Source organism: Xenopus tropicalis, chromosome 7 (genome assembly GCF_000004195.4).
Source record: "Xenopus tropicalis strain Nigerian chromosome 7, UCB_Xtro_10.0, whole genome shotgun sequence".
In the NCBI taxonomy this organism is placed as follows: Eukaryota; Metazoa; Chordata; class Amphibia; order Anura; family Pipidae; genus Xenopus; species Xenopus tropicalis.
In genome coordinates, this window is record NC_030683.2 from 80,084,574 (window position 1) to 80,104,834 (window position 20,261).

At 41.6% G+C, this 20,261-nt stretch overlaps 1 protein-coding gene across 2 annotated transcripts in view; it reads left to right on the forward strand.

Annotated features, from left to right (window-relative positions):
- Window positions 1-20,261, forward strand: part of usp2 (ubiquitin specific peptidase 2) — a 58,980-nt gene that overhangs the window by 13,295 nt on the left and 25,424 nt on the right. The gene's annotated exons all lie outside the window — the stretch shown is intronic.

Sequence of the window (20,261 nt, forward strand, 5' to 3'; positions counted from 1 at the left end):
CCAATCCCTAGGTACCATACCTGATGAAAGTGAGTCTGAGAATATCAGAAACAAAGGCCACTGTAAATCTGACCCTAGCTCTCTCAGTACCCGAGGGTGTATTCCATCTGGCCCAGGTGCCTTGTTTACATTTATCTTGTGTAACCCTTTAAGCACCATATCCTGAGTCAACCACTGTGTAGTTGGAGCTGAGGCAACAGTGCAGCTATTGGGTGGGACTTGGCACTCTGGCTCCTCTACTGTATACACAAGAAAAGAACTGGTTAAGCACATCTGCCTTTTCTGTATCCGCTGTAACCATATTGTTACTATAACTCAATAGGGCCACACCCTAAACCTGCATATACTTAAAAAACTTCTTGGGGTTAGTCTTGGCCTCTGCCGCGATGCGCTCCTCATTTTCTATCTTTGCCTTCCGGATTGCTGTTTTACAACACTTGTTATAGTGTTTATATTCATTAAACGCAGCTACTGTCCCCTCTGACTTATATTTCTTAAAAGCTTTCCTTTTTTCTCTATTAATAAAGGAGAAGGAAAGTCTAAAAACAACATGAGCTCAATAACTTAGCCTTAATACAGTCATAAACATATTTCCTGAACTCACCGTGCTGTTGCTTAATCTGCCTCTGACATGGAAAAGTCTTGTCAGTAAATGCAGTACCTGCTCTAAGCCTGTGCAGCTTCCTGTCTCACTGAACACAGATTGTCCAGGACACAGACATGCTCAGTGCAGAGCAGAGAGCTCCGTTTTTTTTTTTATTCCTTTCAAGATCTGCAGTCCCTGAAGAAATGCTAGACCCCATTAGCCCCACCCACTTCACTCTATTGTCCAATCGGAATGCTCCTGTTTTTTCTAGTCCTGCCACAGTCCCACTATCCCACAGCCACAGTCCCACTATCCCACATTCACCAGCCATCCCACAGTGCCACTATCCCACATTCCCAGCCATCCCATAGTCACAGTCCCACTATCCCACAGCCACAGTCCCACATCCATAAGCCATCCCACACAAAAGCAGTAACAAACAGAATTAGGATTATTTATTAAAGATATCATATAATAAAAACAACTGTATAAGCCACTTACATTTAATAGTAACCGTGCTGAGCAAATATGGCTCCGTTAAGGGTAGTAAGGGCAGTGACAGAAGCGCGCCAATACCGATTACATCACCGGGGTCACGAAGCCGCGCATGCGCATTGGAAGCAGACGCAGCGGCGGAAATGATGTAAACATTTTTAAAATGTCGGCGCCAAAGTATGAAGACCGGACATTCTTCGGCTGGATGGTGCGCCGATACAGAAGCAGCGAGTGAGTTTTTAATGCGGCGGTTCAGGAGGGGGGCTGATGGTCTAAAAAAATATACCGATATCATCTTTTCACGTTCCTTCTCCCTTAACTTCTTTACCTCAGTGTTAAGCCACATAGGGTGATTCTTAACACTTCTACTTTTTCTTATTAATGGAATTAATTGAGAACAGTAATGATTTAATATCATTTTAAATGGCAACCATTTCTGCTCTGTGTTTTTATCAGAAAATATAATGCCCCAATCTATGCCCTGAAGTGCTGCCCTTAAAGGAGAAGGAAAAGCTAAGTCACTTGAGGGTGCCAAAATGTTAGGCACCCCCAAGTGAGTTGAATCGCTTACCTTCTACCCCGGGATGGTGCCCCTGTATGGAGAGAACAGCACCAGCCCGAGGTAGCAGCGATCGCTTTCTACTTCCTTCTTCGATGCGCGCGCATGCGCAGTAGAGTGAAAAGCCGAAGTTTAACAGAGAAGTCGGCTTTTTCACTCTACTGCACATGTGCCGGACTCGGAGTCGCAGCGAACGAAGGCGGAAGGAGGAAGCGCATCGTCCCGGGCTGGTGCGGTTTTCTTCTAACAGGGGCACCAGCCTGGGGTACGAGGTAAGCGATTCAAGTCACTTGGGGGTGCTTAACATTTTAGCACCCCCAAGTGACTTAGCCTTTCCTTCCCCTTTAAGGAGCTAAAATTTGCCTTCCTAAAATTCAGTGTCTTTGTTGCCCCAGTGTAAATTTGTTTCCTGCACCAAACATCAAATGAAATAACATTATGGTCACTATTACCCAGGGGTTCAACCACTTGAACATTTGCTATACGCTCTGGGCCATTAGAGATCACTAGATCCAATATAGCATGGTTCCTGGTTGGCTCCTCAACAACCTGTGACAGTAACTGCTGTAGTTGTGTGATATATTGTGGAACTGTGATCAGCTCGAACACTCAAAATATTTTCATTATATGAATCAATTAGTCATGTGACCATTACAATTCACACAATCTCAATAACCAGGTGGTAAAAAAACTAATAACACATCACACATCTATAATTTATTATTAAAGATGAGGAAGTTGGATGAATTTAACCTCATGTCAGTATCTTTTTAAAGTAGCAATAAAAACCTTGCTGGATGGGAGAAGAAAAGGTAAAGCAGCTTTTAAAAGAAACAATGGAATGAAAACAATTTCGCAACTCCTCCTGTATAATTATTTGGCTACATTTTCACAGTGCCAGGATGCTCCAATGTCAATCCTGTCAGATTTGTGTACCTACGTTTCCCTGTTCTTTGTTCCCGTGATCAGAACTGGAAGCAGTAGTGTAACTATAAGGGGAGCAGACCCCCCCCCCCGCCATGAGGGGGTGCCATGGAAAGGGGGGGCTTGTAAATATTTTTCCTACCATTTCTTGCTTCTGCCGGTGTTATTGGCCTACACGTGTGGGAAGCAGGGAGACCTTCAGGTGTTGGTGGTGATGGGATCCACAGGGGGGCCAAGACTGGAAGTACAAAGCACATTTTTTCTAGATATAAAGAGCACTATTTTGTTTTATTAGTTATATAGCGCCAGAAAGTTATGAAGCACTTCACATTAAATTATTAACAGGGGTATTACAGTAGTGTAGCAAATAAGGTTAAAGAGCTTACAATCTACAGTTTGAGGAAACAATTAAACATAGGGATGTTTAAAACAGTTGTTTAGATTGTTTAGACCAACTTCTCAACAATCAAAAAGCACTAATTATAGTTCTATAAACAGATAATCTGATATGGATTGGCGTGGAGTTCCAGACACAGGCAAAAGTTCAAAAGACGTTTTGCAGTCAGACAGATAAGAAGAGAAGGGGAAGGTGGACCTGTTGCCTTAGGACATAGCTAAATGTGAGAGATACAGACTGGTTGGAGGCCAGTTTTGTTAGTAGAAAAAATGAAGGCAACTGAGCAAGGTAAACCAGCTGCATTAAAAAGAGGTTTGGGAGGGCAGGGTAGGGAGTGCAACCCAATTAAATGTGAGGTGTGGGTGGGAGGGCAAGGCTTGCTAGCTCAGCTGCTTTAAGAAAATGTGTGGGCAGGTGAAGGACAATTGCAGGCTGGAAGGGAAGAATTTTAAGCTGAAGGGGAAGGGAATCCAGCTATAGAGGGCAGACTTGGGGCGACTGGTATTGGAAAGGTGATCTTAGTTAAAGGATATGGATGTGGAGACAATATCTAAACTGACTGCATTAGTCAAGAGGCCTGGGGAAATACATTTGCATAGATGTGTGGATGGACAGAAATTAACATCAAACCCACTTGCCCATTAAATTATGAAACTAACACCGTTTTGTACCAAGGTCAATTCATGTAAATGGATTCTGTTCTGAGAAAATGGAATTTCAACATTTCTCCTTTTACATAATCTGTACAAGTTAAGAGAAAAATTTCCATCAACAGAACTGCAATCCATTAGTTTTTAGTGACTACAAAATACTACTATGTTTCTACAAAAAAACATTTGTAGATGGATTAAGGTCTATCCACAAAGCATTGGCAATGGGATCAGTGGAGCAAGCAGTGCCATGTATCTTGTGCCAAATTAAAATCCAAAACACAGAGCAGAGACATCATGCAAGTAAAGCCTTGTACTTATTAATACCTGTTACAGGCAAAAAGCAAGTACCTGCTCCATTCCAAGTATAAAAGAGTTGCACCTCCAAGTGAATTCCCTTTTTAGTTTAGTCAATGAGTCCAGATTTTTTTTTTTTTTGGATTACAGGACAAATTTCAGGACCCATCCTGCCTTTCTTACTACCATCCCATCTATCTCCTACCCTAGCCTCTAAACTCCTGGAACGTCTTGTCTTTTCTCGTGTCACTAACTTCCTCTACACCCATAATCTGCTGGATCCTATGCAGTCTGGTTTTCGGCCTGTGCACTCCACTGAGACGGCCTTATGAGTGGCAAATGATCTCCAGACTGCCAAGACCAAAGGACGCTACTCAGTTCTCATTCTCCTAGACCTTTCCTCTGCTTTTGATACTGTCAACCATTCTGTCCTGTCTGCAAATTCTCTATTCTCTGGGGATCCGGGATCAGGCTGCATCTTGGTTCTCTTCCTATCTTTCTAACCGCTCCTTCTCTGTTGCTCTTGCTAACAAATCCTCTACCCTGGTTCCACTTAGCGTGGGAGTGCCTCAGGGCTCTGTACTTGGTCCTTTGCTGTTCTCCCTGTACACTCTCTTTTTAGGAGACCTTATTTCTTCTTTTGGTCTTAAATATCACTTATATGCAGATGACATCCAGATATATTTAGACACCCCTGCACTAACCACTGATGTTCAAACCCAGGTTGCTAACTGCCTCCTGGCTATCTCCTCCTGGATGAACCAATGCCACCTCAAACTTAACCTAGCTAAAACAGAGCTCATGGTCTTCCCACCCAAATCTAGCCCTTCTCCTCCTTTCACCAATACTATTGAGGGCAAGACCCTGTTAATTCTGCATGCTGCCTTGGGGTTATCTTTGACCAGTCACTCTCCTTCTCTAACCATATTAATAACACTGCCAAAACCTGCCATTCTTTCCTCCGCAATATTGTCAAGATACGCCCCTTTCTTTTATAAGTAACAGCTAAAACACTAATACATGCCCTTATCCTTTCCCGCTTAGATTACTGCAATCTCCTACTAACCGGCCTCCCAGACTTCCACCCCTCCCCCCTGCAATCAATCTTAAACTCTGCTGCAAGGATCCTCCTGCTCTCTCCAAAGAGGGAACCTGTTCAGCCTCACTTAAGCTCTCTTACATGGCTGCCTGTTAAGCAAAGGATAGCTTACAAAATCCTTCTGCTAACATTCAAAGCCCTTCACTCCTCTGCTCCTCACTAAATTTCTTCACTGGTCTCCCTGCATGTTACTGGTCATCTCCTCCGCCACCATCCTTTTACACCATGCACACCCACTGCGCTCTCTCGTCTTAAACCTTTCTATCTTGCTACTCTTTACCTCTGGAACTCTATCCCTGAATCCCTCTGTAGGGAACACTCACCCGCTCTCTTTATGAAAAAGCTCAGCTGTTACCTTCTGGAGCACTAAAACATTATTTTGCCTAGTCCTGCGCTTAAGGGCAAATGCCCATACCTGGTGCATTTTTACCTTCCAATTTGTGCCTGTATGTTACCCAACCACTTAGATTGCAAGCTCTATGGGGCAGGGACCTCCTTGCTACTGTGTCGCATACCACATGGCACTTATTCCCTGTGCATTTATATATATTTATTATATTTATTTATTACAACACTTGTCCTCCCTGTGTGTAATTTTGTATTTTGTAAGATTGTACAGCACTGCGTACCCTTGTGGTGCTTTATAAATAAAGTTATACATACATACAAATTTCATAATGCTAAGAATGGGACAATTGTTAAATTAATTTATTAATGACCTTTATTAAAGTCACTAGAAATCCTGCTAGTTCCATCCATTTTTTCCATTCTCTGGTGCCTCCTTTTCCAGGCAGTGCGCACGCCGCTTTGCACACTGCACTGTAAAATAGGAATCAATTAGCTGCTAGGCTGACCTGATAGGGAACTGAACCCTGTCTTTGCTTGCATGAATGCAGGACTGTGATTGGCTATTCCCTGGCAGGGATTGTTAGGACACAAACACCCCTCATATGCTGGACAGGGAGTAAAGAACATTTATGGGGAACTCCAATAAAGGGGCCACTTTTAAAAATAATGATAATTTTTAGTCCAAAGTGAAAGCTTATACAAATATTGTTCATTATTGCCTTCAAAATGTTCAATTACACTATACAGTATGTCTCCTTTAAAATATTTCATCCATACTGATGTTACAGAGCTCATGATCAGTATGAAACCTGACATGAAAAAAAAAAAGATTTTTGCACATTAAAAGAAGGAAAGGTAAGCTTTATCAGAAAGGTCTATGTAAATACAGCCATAAGCACTCACAGAAAAGCTGCACAGGATTTCTTGTCTCCTTTTTTTGTAAAAATGTTGTTTGCGTGTCTGACTTCCTCTCTCAGAAAAATCCTTAATTCCTGGGGCCAGAGCCTGCACAGCTCTCTACTCTATGTAGCCCACTTTTGCTGGCAGTGCTACTACTTGTTATACTTTGGCACTACAGGAGTCCTGAGCCTTACTATGGGGGACAGGTGCTGTACACTTTAATGGCGTGCCTCCACCCCGGGGTGATACTGTGGGATTACAACTTCCACCCTGGGAACTTGATATTATACGTTACTCCTTGACTGGAACTCATGCAACTCCTGGCACCTTGCCCCTCCCTTGGGGTAGTTGCTTACCGGCCAGTAGGTGATCCCTTGTATATGAAGGAGCCAGACACAAGAGTTTATAGTGAACCAGATGAGTATCTTTATTCAGGGCAGGACCTCTCCAGGAGTGAAGTACATTTATCAGGGCACCGTCTCCTTACTTCACCTTAAGAGAACCTCTCTCCTGTTGGGTAACCCACGGTACTTCCACCAAGTGACCCTATCTAGATGCTCCCCCCGGTACTCTCGCTGAGAGACACTCTCTTAGGGCTCTCCCCGGTACTCACCCCAGGCTGACCCACCACAAGGACTCACCCCTGTACTCACGCCTAGGTAGCCTCAAATTAGGAATCTCCCTCTAGCGGGGGCTTGATCCACCTACCTAGTCACTGTGGGTCCTGACCTCCAGCTGATGGATTGCTTTATCATTCCTGGAGGGGCAATGTCTGCCCTTTCTAGCTTATCTCCCTACATATCACTTCTAGTGCGATCTATTATAGGAACTTGCTAACTAGAGCACAGACCCGTTGGTTGCCCCTGTGCAGAGGGAGGTCCCGTCAGCAAAACCTAACAGCACATGGCTGCATCCCTTTTTATAACCTTACACACCACCCTGTGGCTGTAACTCGAACGACAAGGATACTCCCTGTTAACTAGTGATATCCCAGACCAAACCAAGTGTCCCATTAACCAGTACCAGCCTGGGGCCTGTCCTAGGGGTGTCCATGCTACGGGGCCTATTTTGTCAAACCCCTACATATATATATATATAATGCTCTTTAGTCCTTATTTTACTGTTTCTCACTAGCTATGTTTGTTTCTCATTCTTTATATCATACAACTGACTCCTTGTGGCGTGCTTCACGGCCTCCTTCTGGTTATGTTTTTGCCTACATCTTTGTAAATATGTAAAGACTCAATAATTATAGTCATAATGTATACTTACATAGACAGGAAAGGTGTACTAGGTGGCTGACACCTGTGTTATGCCTGAATACATCTTCACCTCTGGCTGTAGAAAACCAAAGCTAGATGGTTGTGCTGAGAACTGCTAATTTATTTGTGGGGGCTATATACTTTCACTAGAAATTGAGGAGGAGGTAAAAAAGGAGAGGGCAGCTGGGATTAAGAGAAGGCTGCTAAATCAATCAGCCCAGCCTCAGAAAATCCTGCTCTTCTGTAATGCTTCTATCTTGTCACTAGAGGGTGACTTATATATATACTGTACTGTAATACTGTACAAACCACAGGGTTCTTAATGTCAACATGAAACTGTATTATAGAGCTTCCAACCTCAAAAATTATTTTTTATGTGTACTCGTCAGTTTTGTCCTATCCATCATGGTTATTTAGGTGCTTTTTTACACCTCAGAATAAACATACAGGTATGGAACTTTTTATCCACAATGCTCAGGACAGGGGATTTCTGGATAAGGGGTCTTTCTGTAATTTGGATCAACATACTTCTACTAGTCTACTCTAAAAAAAATAATGTGGATTCAAACAGGTTAGTTAGGATCAAGTACAAGGTACTGTTTTATTATTACAGAGAAAAAGTAAATCATTTTTTAAAATTAGAACTATTTTATTAAAATGGATCCTATTGGGAATGGCTGACCCATAACTCAGGCCCAGGGGCAGGCCAAGCTAACCGGGGTGGCCTAGGCAACCCGGTCAGCCACCTGGCCCCTGCAACCCCCCCCCCCCCACAAGTGTGCCATTGCAAGGCGTTCATTGCCCCCACATTGCAATGACAAGCAGGGGGGGCAATGGGTACGTGAACTTTGGCTAAGCATTAGAAGTACCTGCATGGTGCCCCCATCATTGTTGAGGCCTAGGCAAGTGCCTCTTCTGCCTGCCCCTAGTTTTGGCCCTGCTCGGGGCTTTCTGGATAATGGGTTTCCTATACTTGTACTATTCTATCTATGCTCAGTGCTCAATACATATCAATTGTATTCTTAAGCACAAGTAAGTACATTTAGGTATCCATAAGGGGAGAACATGGATATAGAGCCCCATGCCCAGTTGCACAGGACATACTTGTAATAAGCATGAGAGGTCCAAGTGGGTTTATGATGGCAGTCCTCAGGTACACTGGTATCAGTAAGAGAGTTCCATGGATAGATATGCTGTACTTACCAGATTAGAATGGGATGTTAAAACTGCCATATTGGTAGTTGGTTGGCCTGACACTGGCAAACACAAATTATTGTAAACTCAATCTCTTCATTGCTTTGCAGCTTTCGATATGTGTGTCATTGCACATTACAGAATGAAGTAATATTAGTAACGGTAGAAATCCATAATATAATATGATGCTGTAATTCTTCATTTGGTTATGATATTGGATTATGTAACCTTTTAAATATGTTAAGTTTTGATACATGTATACAAAACTGTTAAGGGGAAATAAACAAATCTTCCTACTGAACAGGATTTTGTAACAAGATAAAAATAATTAAGTTTATGGAAACGATGTTCATCTTAGTCAGGCTACATGACCATCCTTGGGAATAAACAAATAACTCTTTCCAAGGACTAAGGTACAAACCAAGTTGTAGGCAAAACTTGAAACTGACCATCTATATCCACAATCAATGTCACACACAAGCATTAATGTACAACCCGGATTCCAAAAAAGTTGGGACACTAAACAAATTGTGAATAAAAACTGAACGCAATGATGTGGAGGTGCCAACTTCTGATATTTTATTCAGAATAGAACATAAATCACGGAACAAAAGTTTAAACTGAGAAAATGTACCATTTTAAGGGAAAAATATGTTGATTCAGAATTTCATGGTATCAACAAATCCCAAAAAAGTTGGGACAAGGCCATTTTCACCACTGTGTGGCATCTCCCCTTCTTCTTACAACACTCAACAGACGTCTGGGGACCAAGTAGACCAGTTTCTCAAGTTTAGGAATAGGAATGCTCTCCCATTTTTGTCTAATACAGGCCTCTAAGTGTTCAATCGTCTTGGGCCTTCTTTGTCGCACCTTCCTCTTTATGATGCGCCAAATGTTCTCTATAGGTGAAAGATCTGGACTGCAGACTGGCCATTTCAGTACCCGGATCCTTCTCCTACGCAGCCATGATGTTGTGATTGATGCAGAATGTGGTCTGGCATTATCTTGTTGAAAAATGCAGGGTCTTCCCTGAAAGAGGTGACGTCTGGATGGGAGCATATGTTGTTCTAGAACCTGAATATATTTTTCTGCATTAATGCTGTCTTTCCAGACATGCAAGCTGCCCATGCCACACACACTCATGCAACCCCATACCATCAGAGATGCAGGCTTCTGAACTGAGCGTTGATAACAACTTGGGTTGTCCTTGTCCTCTTTGGTCTGGATGACATGGCGTCCCAGATTTCCAAAAAGAACTTCGAATTGTGACTCGTCTGACCACAGAACAGTCTTCCATTTTGCCACACTCCATTTTAAATGATCCCTGGCCCAGTGAAAACGCCTGAGCTTGTGGATCTTGCTTAGAAATGGCTTCTTCTTTGCACTGTAGAGTTTCAGCTGGAAACGGCGGATGGCACGGTGAGCCCATTCTGTGATTTCCTTTACAGTAGCATTCCTGTTTGTGGTGCAGTGTCATTTAAGGGCCCGGAGATCACGGGCATCCAGTATGGTTTTACGGCCTTGACCCTTACGCACAGAGATTGTTCCAGATTCTCTGAATCTTCGGATGATGTTATGCACAGTTGATGATGATAGATGCAAAATCTTTGCAATTTTTCGCTGGGTAACACATTTCTGATATTGCTCCACTATCTTTCTGCGCAACATTGTGGGAATTGGTGATCCTCTACCCATCTTGGCTTCTGAGAGACTTCAACTCTGAGAAGGTCTTTTTATACCCAATCATGTTGCCAATTGACCTAATTAGTGTTATTTGGTCTTCCAGCTCTTCGTTATGCTCAAATTTACTTTTTCCAGCCTCTTATTGCTACTTGTCCCAACTTTTTTGGGATTTGTTGACACCATGAAATTCTGAATCAACATATTTTCCGCTAAAATGGTACATTTTCTCAGTTTAAACTTTTGTTCCGTGATTTATGTTCTATTCTGAATAAAATATTAGAAGTTGGCACCTCCACATCATTGCGTTCAGTTTTTATTCACAATTTGTTTAGTGTCCCAACTTTTTTGGAATCCGGTTTGTACTACTACTACTAATAATAAAAATGTAAATAAAGTGTAAATATAAAGGGAAAAACAAATATCAGTTTAAATGCATCCACAGCTTTCTGCTGGCTACTGAATAAAATGTTGAGCCCCAGTCATACGGTTAATGGCTTAAAGCGATTCTGACATGGTGTAAATTTTTTTTTTTCTGGTCATGTTATATACTTACATGTTAGCTTCTTAAACGCTGAAAAAAAAAATCCCTCAGTCCAGCTGCTCCTCAGAGTCCCACGCCGCCGCCATCTTCTTTCTTCCCTTCCGGCTTCCTGGAATGCCGCCCCTGCAATCAAAAAAACCACTCACCTTTCAACCAATCGGCGACGGTCCAGCGTTGCCCTCTCTTGCTTCAGTGCGTGATGACGTCATCGGTGACGTCATCGCGCACGTCGGCGCTTAGTAACAAGCGCTCCAACGCTTCCAGTTCATTCCTGAGTCTGTTTGACTGCGGCAGCACACGTTGTGAGTGTTTATATGCGAAAATCGCATGAATCGCTCAGGAATAAGGCAAAGTACGTACCAGTGGCACCCAAAATACACAACAATATTAAATATTCCACTATAATAAAATATTAAATAAATAACAACAAAGAAGGACCATGTAACAAATTAAAACAATATGTTAGTATGGCTATAACAGTACTGCCACCACAATAACATATATATAAAATAATATAAGATACCAATAATATTATATTAGCTGGTAATAATACAATAAAGGTATACATAAAGCAACATAATTTGCTGGTATACTGGTATTACTAGTATACTAATACTATAGTAATCAATCAATACTATAATGATATAATACTGCTAAACAGGTATAATACTACAATACCACTAGAGCCATACAATGCAGGGATAATAATACGATACCACTAGAGGAAAATTATCCTTTGTTGAAGTAAATTAGAGAAAACACTGTTTTTACTTGAATCACAGCTATCTCAGCTTTCCTGGTCATGTCATAAAAGTGCTTTATTGCTCCTGCTACATACTTCTCAGGAGAGAATCCTAATACTGTTACACCCTCTGACACATTTTTGCTGCTCTGTAAAAGTGCTTTATCACTATCTCTGCCAATGCCTTCATATATTTATCTTTGCAGAAATGTATTCTATAAGGGCTCTGGCACACGGGGAGATTAGTCGCCCGCGACAAATCTCCCGTGTCTCGGGCGACTAATCTCCCCGAAATGCCATCCCACCAGTGAAAATGTAAAACGCCAGTGGGATGGTATACGCAGCGGCGCGATTTCAGTGAGGCAACTGAAATCGCGCAGCCCCGTATACCATTCCACCGGCGATTTACATTTTCACCGGTGGGATGGCAATTCGGGGAGATTAGTCGCCCGAGAACAGGGAGTTTTGTCGCGGGTGACTAATCCCCCCGTGTGCCAGAGCCCTAAAAGAGTTAATTGTGGCAACTATCCTGGACATAATCATAACCTCTGTCACAACCTGCTTCTCTGTCTTGCTAGTTATCTTTCTGTTTCCCCAACAGCCTGTCCTTCTGTAACCTCTACTGTAGCCCTCCAAGCCCCAGCCATTGAGCTATCCCTCTCTGTGATAGTGCCCACACCTGCTAAAACCCCACTCAGCCTATTGGACTTCTCATCCGACCTAACCAAAAAAATAATTAGCCAGTCAATAATGCTCTTTGTGCTTTCCACCTATTTTGTTTACCAGATTGTGTGTATTGCCAACCCTTTTAAAGGTCTGACATTAAATATGAAGCAAGTGTAGTACCAGTCACGGTTTCCCTCTCAAAACCTGCAGACTCGTGAATTAAAAAAAAGAACTGCATGCAATACTGATTTTGTAAAATAACTGCTCAAGCTACTTTATTTATTTTGAGCTTCAGTGGAACACATTCTGTCACTGAACTCTGAACTTGCTTTACCTGAAGATCCACTGGCTGCCACAACACAATGGGCAATACCTGATCCTCCCATGTGTGCAGGCTGTACTAGTGGCATCCATACCAGCAGTGCCAGGTCAATCTAATCCTTCTCTGATTCATCCCCACCCCTATTTAATGACTGAAAATTTAATTTCCTTGAGCCATGGTTTTATAGGGATAAGAAGTATTTCCTGAATCAAGGTCAGAGTCAGATTTCCACAGCTACAAATCAGCTACAAATCTGCTCTGCTCTCCTACAACACCACCCGCTGCCAAGCTAAACAAACCTACTTCACTGCACTTATTAACTCCGTCTCTAAAAAACCTGCACAACTCTTCTCTACCTTTAACTCTCTGCTGTCCCCTCCTCCACCACCTCCGTGTGCTTCAGTCACTGCTCAAGCTATTGCTAAGCACTTTAAAAATAAAATTGACACCATCCGAAGTGACATTGCACAACTAAATCCCCATAACCATTCACCTCCCTCCCTACATGCTACCCAGTCTCTTCTTGGCTCCTTCTCCCCAGTGACTGAAGAGGAAGTCTCAAAACTGCTGTCTTCCTCTCACCTTACTACCTGCCTGCTTGATCCCATTCCTACCAAACTTCTACGCAATGCCAACCCCTGTCTTATCAAAGCCTTAACTCATCTATTCAATCTCTCGCTCTCTACTGGAATCTTTCCCTCCCAACTGAAACATGCACTGGTAACCCCTATTCTGAAAAAACCCTCCCTTGATCCTTCCAATCCTACTAACCTCCGACATATCTCTCTCCTCCCATTCATCTCCAAACTGCTTGAGCGCCTAGTATACAACCGACTGACGCTATTCCTCTCTGACAATAACCTCCTGGATCCCCTACAATCTGGTTTTAGACAACAACACTCCACCGAAACTGCTCTAACCCGACTAACAAATGACCTCCTTTCGGCTAAATCCAAAAAACACTACTCGCTACTAATACTTCTGGATCTCTCTGCTGCTTTTGACACTGTGGATCACCCTCTTCTCCTCCAGACTCTCCGCTCTCTTGGCCTTCGTGACACTGCCTTATCCTGGTTTTCATCTTATCTCTCAGATCGATCCTTCAGTGTCTCTTACAATGGGGAGTCATCTTCTCCCTTGCCTCTTTCTGTCGGGGTTCCTCAAGGCTCTCTCCTGGGCCCCTTACTATTTTCTCTCTATACCTCCTCACTTGGCAAAATAATCAGTTCTTTCAGTACCACCTCTATGCTGACGATACTCAAATCTATCTTTCCTCTCCTGATCTCAACCCAGAGCTTCTAACTCGTGTCTCTTCCTGCCTGTCCGCTATCTCCACTTGGATGTCCCAATGTTACCTTAAATTAAACCTCTCTAAAACTGAACTGGTTCTCTTTCCCCCATCCAACGCCCACATTGTTCCCGAGGTATCTATAACGGTTAACAATTCTACCATTACCCCATCTTCCCAGGCCCGGTGCCTTGGGGTTATCCTTGATTCTGCCCTGTCCTTCACCCCTCATATCCAATCACTTATCAAATCATTTCACTTTCACCTAAGAAATATCTCCAAAATCCGATCATTTATCACCCAAGATGCTGCCAAAATTCTTATTCACTCTCTTATAATATCTCGCCTGGACTACTGTAACTCCCTATTAATTGGCCTTCCCCTTCAAAGACTGTCCCCTCTCCAGTCCATAATGAATACTGCTGCCAGGCTCATACACCTCTCCAACCGCTCCTCCTCTGCCATCCCACTCTGCCAATCCCTGCACTGGCTTCCCTTACCATCCAGGATAAAATTCAAACTAATGACCCTCACATTTAAAGCAGTCCATAACTCTGCTCCACCCTACATCTCTGAACTCATCTCTAGATACCATCCAACCCGCTTGTTACGCTTCTCTACTGACCTGCTCCTCAACTCCTCTCTCATTCCCTCCTCACACGCTCGCATTCAAGACTTTGCAAGGGCTGCCCCCCTTCTCTGGAATTCGCTCCCACAAACTGTCAGACTTTCTCTGCCTTCAAGAGATCTCTAAAAACACATTTATTCAGAGAAGCTTACCCTAATCTAGTTTAGCAATACCCTGTGCCACACCTCTCACAACTCTGGTCATGCCCATTCCCACACCTTGTGTCTCAACCCTTTCTCCTTGTAGATTGTAAGCTCTTTTGGGCAGGGCCCTCTTCACCTCTTGTATCGGTAACTGATTGCTTTATATGTTACTCTGTATGTCCAATGTATGTAACCCACTTATTGTACAGCGCTGCGGAATATGTTGGCTCTTTATAAATAAATGTTAATGTAATGTTAATCCTGTCTTGTTTGTCATTTATACCTTCCCTGTGTTTAGTCCTGCTTCTCACATTCATGATCTTTGCCTCAACTTTCTGCTTAAGTCAGTGTCTCTCTCAGAAATCTTTATGCCCCTGCCTGGCTCTTGCAGCCCTCTTATTCATTCCCCTTGGCTGGGTGCTGGTACTGATGGCCTCAAACAAGGTTACATAGTTACATAGTTACATAGGGTTGAAAAAAGACCAGTGTCCATCAAGGTGTTGGTTAGAACCAGAGAACAGAAAGGGATATAAGATGCTTCCAATAGCAATTATATTTTCAAATACATTTTAAACCACTAAACATTTTGAATTAACATACACTGGAAAGTTGCATTGAATAACATTTTCTTTCACTTTGCAAAAAACATTTTTTTATAAAACTCATACATATTAAGCATGGCAGGTACGGTGGGTGAGGCACTGTGCCCATTTAAATCAAATCAAATCTTGAAATATTTCAAATACTGAAAGCACATTATCTGGTTCCTACTTGTGAACTGGTTCCTGCAGTGAGCAACTGTTGTGGACCTGTGTTGTTCTAACTACTACGAATTTACCTTTTTTTTTGAAAGGTGTTTATTTTTCAATTTAAAGACAATACAACACATACAAAACATTAGCTACAATCAATGTAGCCTTAACTTTTGCAGTCAGGTTAGAAGGTACAGTACAGAGATTTGCTGTTGTTATATTATTTCAGATATTGCAGAGTCAAATTCGTTTACCGTAGCTTACTATTGGTCTGGGTTCACTTGTTTCTGCTATATGGCAGTTGCGTTTAGGATTTGCAGTTTTTGCTTTGGGCTTAGCTACTAAGGGGGGGTATAGTTAACGTAGGGTTGGCATCCAGCCAGGGGGTCCATATCTTATCGAATTTTAGTGGAGTGCCTCTTGCTAAGTACGTTAATTTTATAAGTGGTACTGTTTTGTTGATCATCGCCACCCATTCTGCTATTGTGGGTGCTGAGGGACTCATCCATTTCATGATGAGTAGTTTTTTTGCATAGAATAGTGTTGCCCTCATTAAGTTTCTGGGCTGATTTTGCAGACCTAACTCGTCTATGAGACCTAGGAGGCATACTTCTGGGGTCCTGACTCTCGGTAGGAGTAGTTGTTCATTAAGATATTGCATGATTCCAGACCAATAGTTAGCTATGTGGATACAGTCCCATACCATATGGATAAATCCTGCATTGACACTGTGACATTTGGGACATTCTGCGTTTGGCGATCTGCCCATTGCTTTGAGTCTGGTTGGGGTGATATACACTTGGTGGTAAAATTTAAATTGTATGACTCTATCTCTAGTGGCTATGAGGAAGTCATATATGTGGTCCGTTGCTTCTTCCCATTGTTCCTCATTTAGTTGTGGGAGTGCCTGGTTCCATTTTATTTTGGCTTTATCAAATGGGGAGGGTGTTATTTTCAGTATAACCTTGTATAGTTGGGAGAGGAGCTTCTTTCCTCCCGGGTCCCAGAGTCTAATTTCCCATGGGGTTGAGCCTGTGTCAATTGTTAGTGAGCCAAATTGTGCTTTGAATACGTGCCTTAATTGGAGGTATCTGAAAAATTGTAGGTTCGGCTTGTCTAATTTCTCTTTGAGTACATTGAATTGGACAAAGTTACCATCAATTACCACGTCCGAGAGTCATCTTACCCCATTGGCTGGCCAGTATTGAAAATCAGGCAGTTCTTTAAAGTGTTGTAGGTTAGTATTATTCCATAGTGGCGTTTGTAGTGAGTAGCCCTTAATGTTTGCCTTGTTTTGCTTTGTCAATTTAGCCCATGCTATCATCGGAGTAGTTTATATCCCTTTGTTTCCTATAAGGTGCGTTGCGAAGCGCTTCCAATGAGCCAATTAGATTCCCATGCAGTGTTGTAAGTGGATTGTCAGGATCAGGGTTGAACCAGTTGTGTAGGTAGGTCAGCTGGCTGGCTATATAATATAGCTGCATGTTGGGGAGTGCTACGAATTTACCTTTTAACCCAATCTTCATACAGCACAAATGCCCAGGGACAAGCTATTCCTGCAAATAATTTTAGGATGTAGTCATTGTAAAAGGTGCAATTACACGATCTCGGCAGTACTGCTAATATCTGAGTTACATCACTCATCACTCATCACTCAATACCTTGGTGTTCTTGTATTTCAATAATTGATACTGCGAGTTGATACTTTAAAAAAAATTACCAGTGATTTGGGTGTCTGTGCAAATGATGCATAATAAATGTAATTAACTTGGAAATAGCAAGGAAGGAGCATCCTTGGCTATGTATATTTGGATGCATTATGTCTGATACAAAACACAGTACTAGATCATAAAACAAAAAGTTTGGTCTGTATAGAATTGTGCAGTAAAATGGAATATGGTAATTTTGTATCAAGGTTTACAATGGTAAATCATAAAGGGACATAGGGCAGTATATCCTCTTGTTTAACATGAGTTAAATGAATAGCACTTATGTAAACACACTTTTTGCCTATTGCTTTAATTAAGAAAGATCTACAATTTTTTTTATTTCATGAGCTAAATGGGTCAGCTTCCTGGTTCTTGAGCACAATTATGAGAGGATCACAAGCACACAGATAAACCCCCTGCCTAATGGACTTCTACTTACCTGCAAGCTAAAACAGATATAATGAAAGGAGTTGCTAATAAAGAAGGGGGTTGCTTATACAGAGCTCATTACCACTACTTAAACTAACTTGAGCTGATACAAGAGGGGGACAGTTACTAAGTGTAAAAACAAAACAGTTCTCTACTAGAACCTTACAATAAAAACAATAAAATATGGATTTTTAAATGTAAAGCATAGGCAGAATACTTTGTCAGCATAAGTGCATACTGCTCATTAACTGGCAGACTGTTTCACAGGTACTAGAGGTGAATATTCTTTTATTATACACAAGACATATATACAGTGGCTTGCAAAAGTATTCGGCCCCCTTGAACTTTTCCACATTTTGTCACATTACAGCCACAAACATGAATCAATTTTATTGGAATTCCACGTGAAAGACCAATACAAAGTGGTGTACACGTGAGAAGTGGAACGAAAATCATACATGATTCCAAACATTTTTTACAAATAAATAACTGCAAAGTGGGGTGTGCGTAATTATTCAGCCCCCTTTGGTCTGAGTGCAGTCAGTTGCCCATAGACATTGCCTGATGAGTGCTAATGACTAAATAGAGTGCACCTGTGTGTAATCTAATGTCAGTACAAATACAGCTGCTCTGTGACGGCCTCAGAGGTTGTCTAAGAGAATATTGGGAGCAACAACACCGTGAAGTCCAAAGAACACACCAGACAGGTCAGGGATAAAGTTATTGAGAAATTTAAAGCAGGCTTAGGCTACAAAAAGATTTCCAAAGCCTTGAACATCCCACGGAGCACTGTTCAAGCGATCATTCAGAAATGGAAGGAGTATGGCACAACTGTAAACCTACCAAGACAAGGCCGCATTGTGGCATTTTATTGTGGCAGCATCATGCTCTGGGGGTGCTTCTCTTCAGCAGGGACAGGGAAGCTGGTCAGAGTTGATGGGAAGATGGATGGAGCCAAATACAGGGCAATCTTGGAAGAAACCCTCTTGGAGTCTGCAAAAGACTTGAGACTGGGGCAGAGGTTCACCTTCCAGCAGACAATGACCCTAAACATAAAGCCAGGGCAACAATGGAATGGTTTAAAACAAAACATATCCATGTGTTAGAATGGCCCAGTCAAAGTCCAGATCTAAATCCAATCGAGAATCTGTGGCAAGATCTGAAAACTGCTGTTCACAAATGCTGTCCATCTAATCTGACTGAGCTGGAGCTGTTTTGCAAAGAAGAATGGGCAAGGATTTCAGTCTCTAGATGTGCAAAGCTGGTAGAGACATACCCTAAAAGACTGGCAGCTGTAATTGCAGCAAAAGATGGTTCTACAAAGTATTGACTCAGGGGGCTGAATAATTACGCACACCCCACTTTGCAGGCATTTATTATTTAAAAAATGTTTGGAATCATGTATGATTTTCGTTCCATTTCTCACGTGTACACCACTTTGTATTGGTCTTTCACGTGGAATTCCAATAAAACTGATTCATGTCTGTGGCTGTAATATGACAAAATGTGGAAAAGTTCAAGGGGGCCGAATACTTTTGCAAGCCACTGTATATATATATATATATATAATATATATATACTTCAACCTTCTGTAATTTACAGGCATATAAATTGCCTTTTCCAATGTATACTCTAATTAACAGCTACTTCTGACATCAAAGGTAGCAAGTTGATGCAATTGATGATGTTGCTAAAAAAATGGATTTTAAAGGGATAGTGTCATGATTTTTATGGTATACTTTTTATTTATTATTATTTATATAGGAAATAATTCACTCTACCATTTAAAATTCTATTCTTGAACCAAAAAAATATTTTTTTAGTTGTAATATTGGTGAGTAGGCAGCCATCTCAGTGACTTGCAAGTTGGAATTGGACTTTATTGAGTGCTATGCTGATAAGTGTGACTTAAGTTTATCAGTGCACGGGTCACATGGCTGTAGCACCATGGAAAATGAAGAATATGACTAGTCCCATGTAAAATTTCAAAATTAAATATTAAAAATCTGTTTGTGTTTTTGAAAAACAGATTTTAATACAGGATTCTGCTGGAGAAGCTCTATTAACTGATGCGTTTTGAAAAAAAACATGTTTTCCCATGTCAGTATTCCTTTAAACACTTGCACTGTTACACAGATATGAGTAGGTTTTTATTTCATTTTATTTTTGTTGTTTTAAATTGTCATTTTTGTTTTATATAAAATAATTTTACCCATATCATCAGAGTTCTGTGCTCTAAATAAAATCACTGTTTATGTACATGGTCATAAAACTGCTGGTGGCTTCTAATACCTTTGTAAATGATATAAGGGTATACACTGTATTAACATAAAGCCGAATGAATGCCAGAACTAAAGCTTAACAAAGAAGCAGGGCAGAAATGTTGTACATTATGTTTTGGGCTTCTGTACCAGCCCAAGGCAACCCAGCCTCTTAGCAATAAAGATCTGTAAATTCAAATATGTCCCCCAGTAGCTCCTTATCTCCTTTTCTGCTTATTCACTGCACATCTTCTGTGTTGCTGTCAGTTATTGAGCTTAGGGACCAACTTACAATATACTTTATATTTAGAATATAAATGTCACAATATAAGCCTTATTACTAAGTAATTCAGATTTTAAGTACATGGCATCTCTGAAACCAGCTA